This window comes from Rhinopithecus roxellana, chromosome 16 (genome assembly GCF_007565055.1).
Source record: "Rhinopithecus roxellana isolate Shanxi Qingling chromosome 16, ASM756505v1, whole genome shotgun sequence".
Classification (NCBI taxonomy): domain Eukaryota; kingdom Metazoa; phylum Chordata; class Mammalia; order Primates; family Cercopithecidae; genus Rhinopithecus; species Rhinopithecus roxellana.
This window is the reverse complement of record NC_044564.1, coordinates 44,565,520-44,584,099: the sequence shown is the minus strand read 5'-3', so window position 1 is coordinate 44,584,099 and position 18,580 is coordinate 44,565,520. Positions and strand designations below refer to the sequence as shown.

The following is an 18,580-nucleotide window of genomic DNA, read 5'->3' as shown; positions in this document are numbered from 1 at the left end:
GAAAGAAAGCAAGAAGAAAAATAAAGAAAGGGAAAAGCAAAAGGAACGAAAGAAAAGAAAGAAAAAAGAAAGAAAGAAAAGAGAAAACGAAAGAGAAGAAAGAAGAAAGGCAGAACGAACGAAAAGAAAATAAAAAAAATAAGAAAGAAGAAAGAAAGAAAGAAAAAAAAAAGAAATAAGAGAATAGAGAAGAAAGAAAGAAAGAAAGAAAGAAAGAAAGAAAGACTTCAAACAATTGGCCAAAATCACTATGTCAGCAAACCTTTTCATCAGAAGCTATAACAAATAGGTGAAATGGGATTTTTCATAAATGCTATGGCTTTCCATTTACTTACTTAACCATTTCACATATTTGCATTATTTAAATTAAAATTCAAGAGCATGGACACTTAATTTATTGTAAATTTTACCTTCTGATCATTCCCTTAAAATTGTAAATTTTACCTTTTAACCATTATTCCTCTGAAAACACTCTCGTTCCGAAATACTTTTCACAAAATAGTCATCTCTTTAATAGTCAATGTAAGCAAAAGAAAAGATGAGGAAAATCAAAGCCAGCAGGTAGCCCCAGAATCATTTTTTATTTTACCTAAGATTGTATTGCATGGCTGGCTTCCTTCTTCCCGCAAATGCAGATCATTCAAATGACACTGAGATGAATTTGCCTCCCTCGAACTTATGTGAACCAACAGCAAGAATAAGTCAGATTTATAGGAAGAAGTAAGGACAATAAGAAACCATGAATTATGAAACAAAAATAACCACAGGCAAAGATCTCCACACATGCAAATAGGAATTAACACATGATCCTCCAGAACGTGACAGTAAATTAAAACAATTTCCGATTCATCTTTGAACTTCTTTTTTTTTTTTTTTTACTTTTGAGAAGAAGTCTCATTCTGTCACCCAGGCTGGAGTGCAGGGGTGCAATCTTGGCTCACTGCAACATCCGCCTCCCAGGTTCAAGTGATTCTCCAGCCTCAGCCTCCTGAGTAGTTGGGATTACAGGCCCGTGCCACCACACCCAGCGAAATTTTGTATTTTTTAGTAGAGACAGGGTTTCGCCATGTTGGCCAGGCTGGTCTCAAACTCCTGACGTCAGGTGATCCACCTGCCTTGGCCTCCCAGAGTTCTGGGATTACAGGCATGAGCCAACGTGCCCAGCGTGAACTTCTTGATACATAATTCCTTTATTCCAAAATTAAAATATTAAAATTTCTGAACATCAGGAATGGTGCAGTTATTGAAAAATGTGAAGGCAGAAATACTTCAAACAGGCAGAAACCTGTTAGTAGAAACCCCATCTCTACTAAAAATACAAAATTAGCCAGGCATGGTGGTGGGCGCCTGTAGTCCCAGCTACTTGGGAGGCTGAGGCAGGAGAATCGCTTGAACCCAGGAGGCAGAGGTTGCAGTGAGCTGAGATCCCGCCATTGCACTCCAGCCTGGGCGACAAAAGCAAAACTCCGTCTCAAAAAAAAGAAACCAGCAAAACAATTTGGGTTATTAGCAAACCTTGGCATGGGAGGTGTGCTCTCCATCTTGGAAATTAATCGTGCCAAAAGTATCTGTTGGACTTTTCATTGTGTGCTTTTCAACAGACCATTGTTCACTTTCTTTACCCTTGGCAGCTGAGATGGTCCAGGAATAATCTATCCCAGTATGGTCTCCAATCAGTCGGCCACAGTAACACCTTAAATTCAAGACCAAAAAAAACTCAATTTCAAAATAGAAAATAGATGCAATGTTTCTATCTTTTTCTAAAGCAATGTATAGATGCCATATGGTATTTCTTAAAACTTCACATTAAGGTTTATATTAGATTTCTAACATAGGACTGTCTTCTAAGTTTAGAAACACTATTAGTGGGCCTCTCCCTTGGCTGCACATTAGGATAATTTGGGGAATATTTTTTTTAAACGCAGGAATACTTTGGAGATATTAAAAGTTTGGTTCCAGTCCACTGCAATAAAGTAAATATGGCAATAAAACTGGTCACACAAATAGTTTGGTTTCCCAGTGCATATAGAAGTTATGCTGACACTACACTGTAGTCTATTAAGTGTTCAGTAGCATTATGTCTAAAAAACAACGTACATACCTTAATTAAAATAATTTATTTCTAAAAAATGCTACCAACCATCTGAGCCTTCAGTGAGTTGTAATCTATGTGCTGGTGAAGGATCTTGTCTCAATGTTGGTAGTTGCTAACTGATCAGAATGGTGGTTGCTGAAGGTTAAGGTGGCTGGGGCACTATGTCTTAAAATAAGACAACAATGAAGTTTGCCACATTGATTGACTCTTCCTTTCACAAAAGATTTCTCTGTAGCATGTGATGCTGTTTGATAGCATTTTGCCCACAGTAGAACTTACTTCAAAACCGGGGCAATCCTCTCAAACTCTGCCACTGTTTTATCAATTAGGTTTACGTCATATTCTAAATCTTTTGCTGTCATTTCTACAATGGTCAATCTTCATCAGTAGGTTCCATTTCAATGAATCATTTTCTTTGTTCATCCATAAGAAGCAACTCCTCATCTAATCAAGTTTTTTAATGAGATTCAGTCACACCCCTCAAGCTCCAGTTTTGATCCTAGATGTCTTGCTATTTCCAGCACCTTCTACAGTGACTTCCTCCACTGAAGTCTTGAACCTCTCAAAGTCATCCATGAAAGCTGGGATCAACTTCTCCAAAACTCTCATTAATGTTGCATTTTGACCTCCTCCTATGAATCACGAATGTTCTTAATGGCATCTAGAATGGTGAATCCTTTCCAGAAGGTTTTCAATTTACTTTGTCCGGATCCATCAGAGGAATCACTATCTATAGCAGCTAAAGCCATACAAAATATATTTCTTAAATAATAAGAGTTGAAATTCAAAATTATTTCTTGATCCATGGGCTGCAGAATGGATGTTGTGTTAGCAGGCATGAAAACAACATTCATCTCCTTGTAATATTTCCGTAAGAGCTCTTGGGTAACCAGGTGTGTGGTCAATGAGCAGAAGTATATTTAAAGGAATCTTTTTTTTAAAGCAGTAGATCTCAACAGTGGGCTTAAAATATTCAGTAAACCATACTAAAAACAAATGTACTGACAATCAGGCTTTGTTGTTCCATTTATAGAGCACAAGTAGAGTAAATTCAGCGTAATCATTAAGGGACCTAAAATTTTGGCATGGTAAATGAGGGCTGGCTTTAACACAAAGTCACCAGCACTGGTGCTGATAGACTTGCTCGATCCAAGGTTCCTACAAACCTCCAATTGTCTCCTAACAAGAGAGTCAGCCTGTCCTTTGAAGCTTTGAAGCCAGGCATTGACTTCTCTCTAGCTATGAAAGTCTTAGATGGCATCTTCTTCCAACATAAGGCTGTTTGTCTACATTGAACATCTTTGTTTAGCCTAGGTACCTCATCAACAATCTTAGCTAGATCCTCTAAATAACTTGCTGCAGCTCCTGTGTTAGCATTTATTGCTTCACCCTGAACTTTTATATTACGGAGACTGCTTTTTTCTTTAAACCTCATGAACCAACATCTGCTAGGTTCAAACTTTTCTTCTGAAGCTTTCTCACCTCTCTCAGATTTGACAGAATTGAAAAGAGTTAGGACCTTGCTCTGGATTAGTCTTTCATTTAGGGGAATGGTGTGGCTGGTTTGATCTTCTATCCAGACCACTCAAATTTTCTTCATATCAGCAATAAAGCTGCTTCTTTTCTTATCAACTGTGCGTTCACTGGAGTAACACTTATAGTTTCCATCAAGCACCTTTGCTTTGCATTCACAACTTGGCTAATTGTTTGGCATAAAAGGTCTAGCTTTCAGCCTATCTCAGCTTTCAACATGCCTTCCTCACTAAGCTTAATTATTTCTAGCTTTTGATTTAAACTGAGATATGTGAGACTCTTTATTTCATTTTGTTTCATTAAGTGGCCATTATAGGATTATTAATTGGCCTAATTTCAACATTGTGGCATCTCAAGGTAGAGGGAGGCGCAAGGAGAGGGAAAGAGACAGGATCGGTCAGTGGAACAGTCAGAACATATATAACATTTATCTAATTGTTTGCCCCATCTTATATGGGTGCAGTTCATGACACTCCAAAACAATTATAATAGTGACATCAAAGATCACCGATTAAAGATTGTCATAACAGATACAATAATGATAAGATGAAAAAGTTTGAAATATTGCAAGAATTATTAAAATGTGATGCAGAGACAAGAAATTAGCATGTGCCATTGGAAAAATGGCACTGATAGACTTGCTCAATGCAAGGTTCCCACAAACCTCCACATTGTACAAAATGCAATATCAGTAAAACACAATGAAGTAACACACATGAGGTATATGCCTGTACTAAAAATCTCTTGCATGCTCATGTTCATAGCAGCATTATTCTGAATATCCACAAAGTGGAAGCAACACAAATGTCTATCAGTGGAGCAGTGGACAAACAAAATGTGGTATATAAATACCACGGTATACGATTCAGCCTTAAAAAAGAAGAAAATACTGACACATGCTATAACATGGAAACACCTTGAAGACATTATGCTAATTAAAAGAAGTCAATCACAAAAAGATAAACAGGCCAAGTGTAGTGGCTCATGCCTGTAATTCCATGTTGGGAGGGCAAGGTGGGAGGATCGCTTGAGGCCAAGAGTTCATGACTAGCCTGGGCAACACAGCAAAACCCTGTCTCTACAAAAAATATAAAAATTAGCCCCGCATGGTGGCACAAGTCTGTAATCTCACCTACTAGGGAAGCAGGAAAATCACTTGAGCCTGGGAGGCAGAGGCTGCAGTGACCTGAGATTACATCACTGCACTCCAGCCTGGGCAACAAAGTCAGAATCTGTCTCAAACAAAACGAAAAGTAAAAATAATTTATCATTTTATGCATGATCTACAACGCGTTGAATAAAACTAACAAAAATACAAATATAGAGGGAAAGACTTATAATTTAGATGAGTAAAAAGAACCTCTCTGACATTTTGGGATGGATGATTTAAAAAAAATTTACGTAAAAAATAAATAAAAAGAGCCTCTCTAGGAAATCAGTTTGACATCAAGAGAGTTCTTATCTCTTCAAAATGAATATCGAGAAGCAGAGAAAATTTGTCATTTATTATAAATAATTGAGTACAGTTCCTACTGTGACTTTCACCTCACCTTGATTAATCAATCAACAGATAAGTTGATTCTGCTTAGCTGCCTGGATATTAAATTTCTGTTTTCTTTAGATTTCTTGTCAATACAAACAAGTCAATTTATGGCCCAGTATATGAATAGACATTTAAGGGGCAAATTGTTTGCTTCTTTTTTTTCCCTATAATTAAAGCTCATTCTCTTCTTAAAGCGAAATTCATTATTTCTAAATTTATGTGCCTCCTTTGCAAGAAGGGCCCTATTATATTATTTTAAAGTTCTTGCTATACCTATCTAATTCTCATTTAAAACAATTACATTATTTTCTGGTATGAACTTCAGTGACCAATTTTTAAATGAGAATTAGATAGGTATAGCAGGAACTTTAAAAACTGAAAACATTTTTCTTATTGAATTTTTTTTTTTTTTTTTTTTTTGAGACAGAGTCCCGCTCTGTTGCCCAGGCTGGAGTGCAGTGGCACGCACAATCTCTGCTCACTGCCCCCTCCACCTCCTGGATTCAAGCAATTCTCCTGCCTCAGCCTCCCAAGTAGCTTGGTTTACAGGGGTGTGTCACCATGCCCAGACAACTTTTTTGCATTTTTAGTAGAGACGGGGGTTTCACCATGTTGCCCAGGCTGGTCTTGAACTGTTGACCTCGGGTGATCCACGCACTTTGACCTTCCAAAGTGCTGGGATTACAGTCATGAGCCACCACGCCCGGCTATTTTACAATATTTTTCTAAAATGCACACTTTTAAGAAGTTATCTTCATCTATTAAAATCTTCAGACCTGGGTTTGTTTACAAGTTCCAAAAAGCCTAGTCATCAATCCTATGAGTCTACAAACCACACATGGCTCCATGCACTAATTCACCATGACATTATTCCTTTCCTACCTTGAGTATACAGATGAGGTGTTCTGCAAGCTAACAATGGTCTATTCACAATTAGATGCTATTATGTACCCATCATCAAGTTTTAACCAAAAATGGCTGACAATGTCAAGTATTAGCAAGGACATATTTCTTTTGTAAAAAAATTTTTTAAAATTATTATTAGCTTTAACATTCTCACTTTTTAAAATTTTTACTTTTTAGTTTGAGATAAGTTCTTACTCTGTCACCCAGGCTGGAGTGCAGTGGTGTGACCATGGCTCACTGCAGGCTCGACTTCCCGTGCTCAATTAATCCTTCCACCTCAGCATCCCGTGCAGCTGGAATTACAGGCACGGACTATCACATCTGGCTAATTTGGGGTTCTGCCATGTTGCCCAAGCTGGCGTTGAACTCCTGGGGTCCAGCAATCCTTCTGCCTCGGTCTCTCAAAGTGCTGGGATTTTTAATCATTATTTTAAGATGTTAATTTGCATTCAATATTGTCAAAGGCAGGCTGGTCTGATGGTAGTAGATTATCAGAACTTACTAACATTAGTGTCACTAAAGTTGGTGTACAATCCCCCACTGCTAAATTTGACTGGCTTTAAATATATATAATATATATAGTCATATATCTATGTAGTCAAAGACAAAGTATACTCTAAACCATTGTCATTCTTGATTTTAAGGGCCATAAATAACTTTGTGTCTCTGATTAAAGTTATGAAGCCTACACTCAGGAATTCTGAAAAATAAATAAATAATGCAGTTATGAAGCCAGTCTCAAGAAATAATATATACGTAGTAGTAGTTCCCCCTTATCTTCAGGGCATATGTTCCAAGACCTCCAGTGGGTGCCCAAAACCTCAGACAGTACCAAACCTAATTGCTGTCAATCAGAACAAGTTTCTGTTCACGTCTTCCACCCACAAATGCAACAACTGTTTCATTTTAACTAAGCACTTATCAAAATTATGGCCCTGTGGCCATAATTTTGCAACTGAAGGTCCAGCAGTAAAACTAGCATGAATTTCTTTTTCCTTCTTCACAATTTCATGGATAGAAGATGGGTTCATACCACAGATATTAGCAACTTCAGCTAACTTTTATTCTTACCTTATTAAGCTGAGAACTTTCACCTTTTCACTTAAAGAAAGCACTTTATGGCTCTTTGGCACATCCAAATTGCCTGCATCACTACTCTTGCACTTTGGAGCCATTATGAAGGGTGACTTGGATCCAAGTACTGCAACACCAAGATAGTCAACCTGATAACCCTGACAGCTACTAAGCCACTAACAGGTGGGGAGCGTCTGTAGCATGGCTAGGCCAGATAAAGGAATGATTCATGTCCTAGGCTAGACAAAGCAAATGGCAAGAGATTTTATCAGGCCACTCAGAATGGCACACAATTTTAAAACTATAAATAGTTTTATTTTGGGATTTTCTATTTAATATTTTTGGCCCATGAGAAACTGAAACAATGGAAAGTAAAATGGGAGAAAAATGGAGGACTACTCCTTTCAAATTTCTAAACCTTCTTTAATTAAAAATCGCATCCTGGTCCACAGTTTTCCCCAACTGTCCCTGCCTCCAGCTAGATGGCAATGCCTGCAATGCCTCACCTGAGTCAATATTCTTCTTGACAGCTTTTCATTCTAAATTTCAGTGTCTATATTCTGATGCACAATTAATTGCATAAACTACGTAAGGTGCAGTATACATTAGCAAATGTTATATTTAACTTCTATATATCTGCTTATCTGATAACAAATATATCCAGTGAGAAGAAAAAAACGTAAAGAAATCTAGACAGGGCCAGAGCTCAATTTCCAAACTGTTCCAAAGAGACGACAGAGACAAATATATTTGAGTACAAGGTGGAGAAATGTAGCTAGCTGTTATGGACTGAATCGTGTTCCAAAAAATTCATATGCTGAAGCCCTGACCCCAATGTGACTGTATTAATTACCTCCTTAAAGTTAAATTAAGTTAAATTCAGCAGGGCGCGGTGTCTCACGCCTTTCATCCCAGCACTTTGGGAGGCCCAGGGGGGCAGATCACCTGAGGTCAGGAGTTTTAGATCAGCCTGGCCAACATGGTGAAACCTCATCTCTACTAAAAATACAAAAAATTAGCCAGGTGTGGTGGCAGGTGCCTGTAATCCCAGCTACTCGGGAGGCTAACACAGGAGAATCGCTTGAACCCAGGAGGTGGAGGTTGCAGTGAACTGAGATCGCACCATTGCACTCCAGCCTGGGCAATAAGAGTGAAACTTCGTCTCAAAAAAAAAAAAAAAAAAAGTTAAGTTAAATTAAGTCATAAAGGTGGAGGACTAATTTGATAGAAATGATGTCCTTAGAAGAGGGAGAGATCCCAAGGATGTGTGCACACAGAGAAAAACTATCTGAAGACACAGTAAGAAGGTGGCCATCTGCAAGCCAAGGAGAGACCACAAGAGAAACCAACCCTGCAAACAACCTGGTCTTGGATTTCCGACCTCTAGAACTGTGAAAAATTCATTTCTGTTGTTTAAACCATCTAGTTTGTGGTATTTTGTTATGGCAGCTCTAGATGACTAAAATCCTGGTTATATATAGAACAGTAGGTTGTACCTGACAAGCAGGGGTACCCAAAAACAAGAGCTGAAGCGTAGGCAGCTAGACCATAAACAGGAAGCATCTAGGAAGCGATGTGTCCTGGAGCAAAAGCACTGGACCAGGAAATGGCCAACGCCATGCAAATCCCTACTCTCCCAAAGCCTCTATTTCTTCAACTGCAGTAATGTAAGCATTGGTTGGACAACGTGGTCTCTAATGCCTTTCCTTTCCTTTCATTGTGTAACTGAGAACATGTAGCAATGCTCACTGAGCAGGACCCTGCTCTGAAAGAGCTGATCAGTGGGCTTAGGATACTTATTGTGCAGCTACTGTACTGAGCAGCATGTCAGGTAGCACATGGTGAGAAGTTACAGGGGAAACAGAAGTGTCTACAACTTACAGTCTCTTCAGAGAACTAGAACAGGGCTGGGCGCAGTGGCTCACACCTGTAATGCCAGCACTTTAGGAGGCCAAGGCAGGCGGATCACTTGAGGTCAGGCATTCTAGACCAGCCTGGACAACATGGTGAAACCCCATCTCTACTAAAAATACAAAAATCAGCTGGGCGTGGTGGCATGTGCCTGTAATCCCAGTTACTCAGAAGGACTGAAGCATGAGAATCACTTGAACCTGGGAGGCGGAAGTTATAGTGAGGCGAGATTGGGCCACTGCCCTCCAGCCTGGGCGACAGAGGGAGACTCCGTGTCAAAAAAAAAGATAACCAGAACAAGCACAGGTGATGAAAACTTCAGTATATGCAAAAACCAGTGTAAGGCCAGGCGTGGTGGCTCACGCCTGTAACCTCACCACTTTGGGAGGCTGATGTGGGTGGATCACATGAGGTCAGGAGTTCGAGACCAGCCTGGCCAACATGGTAAAACCCTGTCTCCACTAAAAATACAAAAATAATCCAGGTGTGGTGGCATGTGCCTGTAATGCCAGCTTCTTGGGAGGGGAGGAAGAAGAATTGCTTGAATCTAGGAGGCAGAGGTTGCCGTGAGCAGAGATTGCACCATTGTACTTCAGCCTGGGTAACAAGAGTGAAACTTCGTCTCAAAAAACAAAACAAAACAAAACAAAACAAAACAAAAAGTCAAAGTAAGAATATTGGGGTTCCATATGGAAAGGTTCTTAATGTAAAGGGAGGCACAGTAATCATAAAGGACAGCATATACATAATCAGGATCTACTAGTTAGAATGGTGTCATCTGACCATCTTTTGGGACAAGGGTCACCCTTCAAAATGAAGCAGCATCTATTCAAACACAAGACAAATAATGATTCATCTGCCTGGCTTTTTCTCCGCAGAACATAAATTTAGGTAACCACATCTGGAGAAATAACTCATTATGCTTTTATAAGGCAGTTCTTTAGTGCAAACCAACTTTCAGATTAAGTATATTTCTATTCTAATTATCTATTTGATTTGAGTTGACATTTTATTCTTTTTTTCCCCCAGTTCATTAAATTATAGCAAGGTCCCATAGAAGAAACAGATCTCCAAAATTAAAAAATATGTATTTATGTTTGTCCCTTTAATTACAACTTTTGAAGTCTCAAAGAACATATCACCAACAAGTACTAAAAGTTCACTTTATATAAATGTCAATTCCAGGAGGGGGGTAAAAACAAAAAAGTTAATTCCCTCTCAAATTGTTTTATAAATTCAGTAAAATACCCATCACTCAGAGCATTTCAAAGCCATGTTAAGAACAAAACATAAAATTTAAAAAGAAAGAAAAAAAATCAAAATCTCAAAATATTTTTCAGGGAACATGACAAGGTGATTCTAAAATGTATATTATATCAGCCGGGCACGGTGGCTCACGCCTATAATCCCAGCACTTTGGGAGGCCAAGGAGGGCAGCCCACTTGAGGTCAGGAGTTCGAGATCACCCTGGCCAACATGGTGAAACCCTGTCTCTGCTAAAAATACAAAAAATTAGCCAGGCGTGGTGGCATGCACCTGTAATCCCAGCTACTCGGGAGGCTGAGGCACGAGAATTGCTTGAACCTAGGAGGCAGAGGTTGTATGAGCCAAGATTGTACCACTGCGCTCCAGCTTGGGCGACAGAGCTAGACTCTGTCTCAAAAAAAAAATCCAAAAACAAACAAACAAACAAAATATATATATATTATACAATCACTTATTGACAAAGAGATTTAGGATTATTTTAAAGTATTGCAATATAGTCCAGGTGCAGTGGATCCCAGCACTTTGGGAGGCTGAGGCAGGAGGATTGCTCAAGGCCAGGAGTTCTAGAATAGCCTGGACAACATAGCAAGAACCCATCTCTATAAAAAACAAAAAACATCAGCCAGGCACAGTGGTACATGCCAGGAGTTAGGCAGCTACTCAGGAGGCTGAGGAGTGGGGATCACTTGAGTCCAAGAGTTTGAGGTTGCAATGAGCTATGATTGCACCACTGCACTTCAGCCTAGGAAACACAGCAAGACCTTGCCTTTAAAAATTAGAATTTTTTTTTTTTAAAGATAGTATTGCAATGTAGTGGAACTGCTTTTTAAAACATACTATTTTAAATAAAATGTTTTCTTTTTCTTTTTGAGACAGGGTCTTGCTGTGTTGCCCAGGCTGAATGTGAACTCCTTGGCTCAAGCTATCCCCCATCCTCAATCTCCTGAGTAGCTAGGACTACAGGCATGTGCCCACCACACTTGGTTAAAATTTTCTTTCAATAAAATAAAATTTGTATAAATGCATAAAAGTCTTTTGAAAAGTAAAAACAATTTTTAGAAAGATAAATAAAGGATAGGAAACTTGCCCTATCAGATATCAAGACATATATTACAAGATTATAATAATGAAACAGAGTGGCATTTGACAAGTGTAAAAGTAGATCAAAAGTACTGAAAAGAAAGCTCAGAAACAAAGCCACAGACAGACGGAAATGTGGTATATAACACAGACAGCACCAGAAATGAATGAGACTAGGGGAGACTGCTCAGTAACTTGTATTAGGACATTTGGCTCTCCCTATCAAAAAAAATAAAACTAGTCTCAGCTAGGTGCAAAAATGACTAGTTTGTAACCATTTTTAATTTCTGAGAGGTATAAAAGTGGATGCTTTTCCAGTATTTTCACATTTAGTTGTCTCTGAAGGTTGTGGGGTTGAGGTTTTGGAGGACATTGACAAGCAGAGTTTCTAAAGAATACAGTAGGAGCTAGGGAGAATAAATGAAGTCTTTTCTTTTTATTATATCCTTATTTTGCTTTGCATTTTATTAGATTCGTGCAACAGTAATTGTGGTTTTCACCACTTTCTTTCTTTCTTTCTTTCTTTTTTGAGACGGAGTCTCCCTCTGGAGTGCAGTGGCACGATCTCGGCTTACTGCAAGCTCCCGAGTTCAAGCCATTCTCCTGTCTCAGCCTCCCGACCAGCTGGGACTATAGGCGCCCGCCACCACGCCCAGCTAATTTTTTGTATTTTCAGTAGAGATGGGGTTTCACCATGTTAGCCAGGATGGTCTCGATCTTCCTGGATGAAAGATGGAGACCATCCTGGCTAATATGGTGATTTGCATTTTAGCAAATGCAAATTTCAGGTGAATTTCAGGTTTGCTGAAATTCATATATCATGTTCCAAATATTCCATTATGGCATTTACCACATGTAATTACTGCAGCAACTATGATCTAATTAATACAACATTCAGTTTAGAACCAAAATACCTCAATTTAAATCTCAGATAGTAATATGCAATGTGTCTTATGGTACCTAGTAGACAGTGTGTACAATAATGGTAGCTATTATTATTATTAAACTATGAAGATAACACAGATTTCTTGAGAATCAAGACAATATATATATGTAAACCACTTTAAAACCATAAAGCACTATCAAATAAGGGACATTTGGTATAATGATAAATTATCCTTTATTAATCTTTCTTTTTTATGATTCAGAAGAACCTTATGGATTTAGGGGTTAGCACTGTGGTCATCAATTATATTTTTGGGCCAGGCACAGTGGCTTATGCCTGTAATCCCAGCACTTTGGGAGGCTGAGGTGGAAGGATTGCTTGAGTTCAGGAGTCCAAGACCAGCCTGGGCAACATAATAAGATCTTGACTCTTATAAAAAATTCAAAAAATTAGCCCTGTGTGCTGATGTGTGCCTGTGATCCCAGCTACTTGGGAGGCTAAGGTGGGAGGATTGCTTGAGTCCTGGAGGTTGAGGCTTCAGTAAGCCAAGATCATGCCACTGCACTGCAACATGGGGGACACAGCAAGATCTTGTCTCAAAATGTGTGTGTGTGTGTGTGTGTGTGTGTGTGTGCATGAGGAAGTATTAACAGGGAATTCTAGTTAAAATAATGGAAGAAAAGGTAATGTTCATAAAATAAGGGTCGCTCTAAGTTATTCAGAAACTAATATTCAGGACTTTTATTTCTTCCTGTCCCAGTCTTTCCAGAATGCCTTTTCTCAGAAGCTTTCTTTCAACAGTAAATTGAATATGAGAAGGAAAAAGATGTTATAATCAAGTGTATCACATTTGTTTCTTATTGGGAGCTACAAAAAGAATAAAAGAAAGAAACTTTTATCGATATTTTAAAAACTGAATTATCACTGTCTTCTTGTGCACCATAATGAAGAAAACCGCATAAAAGCTACAATTCTGAGAATTTTACTAGAATCTAAGAAAAAGGCTGGCATAGAAGAAATAGCCATAATCATCCACTAACTTTTATCTACAAACCCACAATATAGAGACTGTTTTTTCACTTGCTAAAGTATACCATGCCTTAGAACATTCGTGGAATTAACAATCATTGATATTCTTCTTCAGTCTATGGGCTAGTAAAAGAGTAATTTCATCACTTTTTTTGAGATTCAAGATTATTGTGAAAATGATTTTTTTATTCACAGACACAAAATGAACCACCTGAATCAATTTGCATTCCAGTCACCACCACACGATGTCATAAAAGACGAAGGGGAAAAACAAGGTTATCCCGGCATACAATAAACTTTTTTTAAGCAGGTAAAATGAGAATTTCCAATCACAAGACTTACAAATCATAGGTAATTCAGTAAGGGGGGGACTAGTAAATATTTAACAAAGGCAAGGAAAACTATTTCAGTCATCTCCAAAGAACTAGAATTTCAAAAACCTTACCATGCTACCCTTCGTAAGCACATAGTTATGAGTTCTAAACCTTAAAGGAATAAAAGGACAAATGCTCAAAAATATCTAAAAATAGAGTGGTTCCCTTACTTAAAATATTACTCTTCTATTTTCCTTTTAATTTATTTTTCCAAGGGCAATGTCAATCTTAATTTCACAGACCTGATTACCCAGAGGAATTTTCCATAGCCCTTTCTTCCCCTATCTTTCACTAGTTGCTTTTTTGACCTTCGTTCTACAAGTAGAGCTTCCAAAGCGTTGTCAAGAACTCGGTAGTCAAACTCAAATTATTCCATTTGCTGCCGATTATCTGCTCAATCCAAAAGACTATGGGCGCTCACCGGCAGCACACATACTAAAACTGGAATGATACAGAGAAGATTAGCATGGCCCCTGCTCAAGGATGACATGCAAATTCATAAAGCATTCCATAAAAATAAAGTCTATGGAAGGAAAACGGAACTGAAATTACCTGTTCGTCTAATCTGGGCACAGTGTAACGAAATATACCAGTCACTATTTTCCACAGATACTTTAGTTGAGGATAAGAAACACTCACAATATTTGGAATATTCAGTATTCAGAAAATGTAAATTATTGATTCCAATCCAGTGAAACGGATGTAACACTAGATATTTCTGTAATGTCTATCCCCCCATCAAGAGGAACAGAAGCATCAAGTAGAATGAAATCCACGACAATATTAACAGTGACGGCATTGAGAAAAACTTCTTTATACCTCATTAAATTCCTTAAACAGATATTTATCACTGGGCACAGTGGCTCATGCCTGTAATCCCAGCACTTTGGGAGGCCAAGGTGGGTGGATCACAAGGTCAGGAGATCAAGTCCATCCTGGCTAACATGGTGAAATCCCATCTACTAAAAATACAAAAATTAGCCAGGCATGGTGGCAGGCACTTGTAATCCCAGCTACTCAGGAGGCTGAGGCAGGAGAATCGCTTGAACCCGGGAGGTGGAGGTTGCAGGGAGCTGCGATTGAGCCATTGCACTCTAGCCCGGGGGACAACAGTGAGACTTCGTCTCAAAAAAATGAAAAAAAAAAAAAAAAAACACAGATGTTTATCAAGAGCCTACTATGTGGCAGGCACTGTCACAGACACTGGAGTAAAAGTAAGGTACAAATTAACAAGGTCCCTGTTCTTCCCAGATTTTCTACAGTAATCATGTATTATTTTTATAAAGTGAAAGAAATAAACATTGAAAATTCTAACTTTATAGATACAATCAAATCTTCTAAACAAGTCATATTTCTAAAATTCTAATTTTATAGATATAATCAAATCTTCTAAACAAGTCATATTTCTAAAATTCTAATTTTATAGATATAATCAAATCTTCTAAACAAGTCATATTTCTAAGTTTCTATAAACAGTCCTCCAGGTAGTGTTGCTTTTAAAAGGAGAATGTAATTGAAAATGTTACCTGTGAGGATTTTTTGAGCTGGGTATGACTGTGCTACATTCTCTCTTGTCAAATACTCCTTTAATCCAGGATTTCTGGGACTAAAAAGAAAGTGTCATTATTTTATACTCAATTATGTGACAAAACAATGTAACCATAGTAGTTCGGGCAGGTAAGAAATACTCAAGTATCATGAACACTAATTAAAATGCCAAGATCAACCCCACACAGGCTAAGCATTTACCAGTTTCTATTACAGATAACATAGGCACAAATAAGCCAAATGTGAACATTAAACGACACACAAAGTGAATGTGTCCACGACCCCACTTTGAGTAACCAAAGCCCTACCTGAACAAACCCCTAGCAAGGAAGTAAAGATATAACTGATTTATCCTCTTAAATCTACCAAAAGTCACTTTTACATCTTGCACCATAATCCTATGGAATAAATACAAAGCTCCCAAAACTTCAAAATCTTTACCTATCAAGTCCCACTTTGGCAAAGATTTCACAGGAAACTGGAAAGAGTGTCTCTGACTTCAGCAAGATTCGATACACATTCTGCAAGCATAGTTTACCACTGGCTGTGTTGTTTCAGGTTGCACAGCCTATAACTGTCCCTAAATCCAAGTGAGACATTGATACCTACTCTTCCTCCTAATAAACTCTCTCCAATTCTACAGAATCCATGTCACAGCCAAGCTCCTCCATAAGCTATATTACAAGTCCAGTGGCAGAGGACACTGGATCGACTATACAGCCCAACTACTTATGAGCCTGGCCTCGTCCTAATATAAAAATATGTTGGCTCTAAATGGTATAAGAATATGTGTCCTAGCTGGGCATGGTGGCTCACACCTGTAATCCCAACACTTTTGGGAGACCGAGGCGGGTGGATCAGTTGAAGTCAGGAGTTCGAGACCATACTGGCCAATATGGTGAAACCCCGTCTCTACTAGAAATATAAAAAATTAGCTGGGCATGGTGGCCGGCAACTGTAATCCCAGCTACTTGGGAGGCTGAGGCATGAGAATCGCTTGAACCTGGGAGGCGGAGATTGCAGTGAGTTGAAATCGCACCACTGTACTCCGGCCTGGGTGGCAGAGCGAGACTCTGTCTCAAAAAAAAAAAAAAAAAAAAAAATATATATATATATATATATATATATGTTTCCATATTACTTTATATACACATAGATATTAGAACAGAGATGAAACAAAGGCTTTCTAAAAGGAGCTTTTTCAAACTCCATGTCAGTGCAGTCCCCATCTCACTCTTATATCTACTCCCATTCTACTGTGGAGGGAGATGTACTGGGCCAGAAAATATGCTACAAATCCAGCTGTGGTACCTCATTATCACACTATCCTCAAAAAAAGTTCCGTGGATCTTGTCCAATATGCACCAATCCTAAACATAAGTGTCCATCACCAAACAGAACTGTAGATAATTGAAATCCAGACTTTTTTAAGTAAAATAGAAAGGAGAAAAACAGATTAGTTGATGGGTTCCTGTGTATTTAAATCTTATCTATAAACAAGGAAAACTTCCTAGATCAAGGCCAGAGTCATCTTAAATCCTTTTACTCTCTTATTCTTTTTGCATGGTCAGCAGCATTTTCTATGTATTAAAAGACATTCACTAAATTGGCAAAACACTAAAAACATAAACTCGGGAAAATTCAGAGTCACAGAATTTATTTATTTATTTAGTTAGTTAGTTAGTTAGTTTCATTTTTTTGAGACGGAGTCTTGCTCTGTCACCCAGGCTGGAGTGCAACAGCGCAATTTTGGCTCACTGCAACTTCCACCTCTTGGTTTCAAGTGATTCTCCTGCCTCAGCCTCCTGAGTAGCTGTGACGACAGGTGTGCACCACCATGCGTGGTTAATTTTTGTATTTCTAGTAGCAACAGGGTTTCACCATGTTGGTCAGATTGGTCTCAAACTCCTGATCTCAAGTGGTCTGCCTGCCTTGGCCTCCCAAAGTGCCAGGATAACAGGCGTGAGCCACCGTGCCCAGCCCAGAGTCATAGAATTTAAAAGGAACTAAATGAATAGAGAATTCAAAATCTATTTATTTCAACAAGAAATGACACAATCTGGTCGAGCGCAGTGGCCCACACCTGTAATCCCAGTACTTTGTGAGGCCGAGGCAGGTGGATCACTTGAGCCCAGGAGTTCCAGACCAGCCTAGACAACATGGTGAAACTGTGTCTCTACAAAATACAAGAATAAAAACAGCCGTGCGTGCTGGCATGTGCCTACAATTCCCAGTAACTCAGGAGACTGAGGTGGGAGGATTGCTTAAGTCCAGGGAAGTCGAGGCTGCAGGGAGCCATAATTGTGCCATTGCATTCCAGCCTAGGCGACAGAGTGAGACCCTGTCACAAAAAAAAAAAAAAAAAAAAAAAAAAAAAAAAAGAAAGAGAGAGAGAGAGAAAAAAGAAAAGAAAGAAAGAAAACAATCTTTTTGAGTCAGTCAGCCCTGTCCCCTATTCAAAAACGTTAACAATTTGATTTATTCATTCTCCAAACATTTATTAAATACCTAATTTTTGCAAAGCACTGACAAACGTGTTACAAAAAGTCAGTATGTCCTCAAAGAATTCTTCATTCTGAATTTCAAAATACCTGATCTATGAATTCATTCATCAAGTATTTTGGACAGGCCTCCATGCTGCATGCTGGGACTTCTACTGCAAACGAGACAAAGTTCCTGCTCTCAAGGAAGTTAGAATAAAAAGGAGGAAACAGATAAGAAACTGATATCATTAAACTTTATGTGCACCAATTAACTATTTTTAAATTTTTTAAAAAATTTGTCATGCCTCTGAGACAAGCTCAAGGCCAATTAACTATTAAAAACAGATGTAAAAAGGGTATCTAATGTAGAAGCCTATATAGACAAAATAGGCAAGCTGTGCTCAATGACTCCCTTCTTTCAAATGCTGAATGGCAGCTTTGTAGTAGGACTACCCGAACAAATTATTCAATTTCTTCATGTCTGTCTATCAAAATGGGGATAATAATAGTACCTCGGCAGGGTGCGGTGGCTCACGCCTGTAATCCCAGCACTTTGGGAGGCCGAGACGGGCGGATCACGAGGTCAGGAGATCGAGACCATCCTGGCTAACACGGTGAAACCCCATCTCTACTAAAAATAAAAAAAATTAGCCGAGCATGGTGGTGGGCGCCTGTGGTCCCAGCTCCACGGGAGGCTGAGGCAGGAGAATGGCGTGAACCCGGGAGGCGGAGCTTGCAGTGAGTCGAGATTCGCCACTGCACTCCAGCCTGGGCGACAGAGCCAGACTCCGTCTCAAAAAAAAAAAAAAAAAAAAAGTACCTTATAGAACTATTGAAAGGATTAGATAAAGG

At 38.8% G+C, this 18,580-nt stretch overlaps 1 non-coding gene across 1 annotated transcript; it reads left to right on the top strand.

The window, feature by feature from the left end:
• The first annotated feature begins 14,110 nt into the window (after nt 1–14,110).
• On the top strand, nt 14,111–14,215 carry LOC115894141. The gene has a single exon (XR_004054176.1). It is a non-coding gene; the product is annotated as a U6 spliceosomal RNA (small nuclear RNA).
• The last annotated feature ends 4,365 nt before the right edge of the window (nt 14,216–18,580 follow it).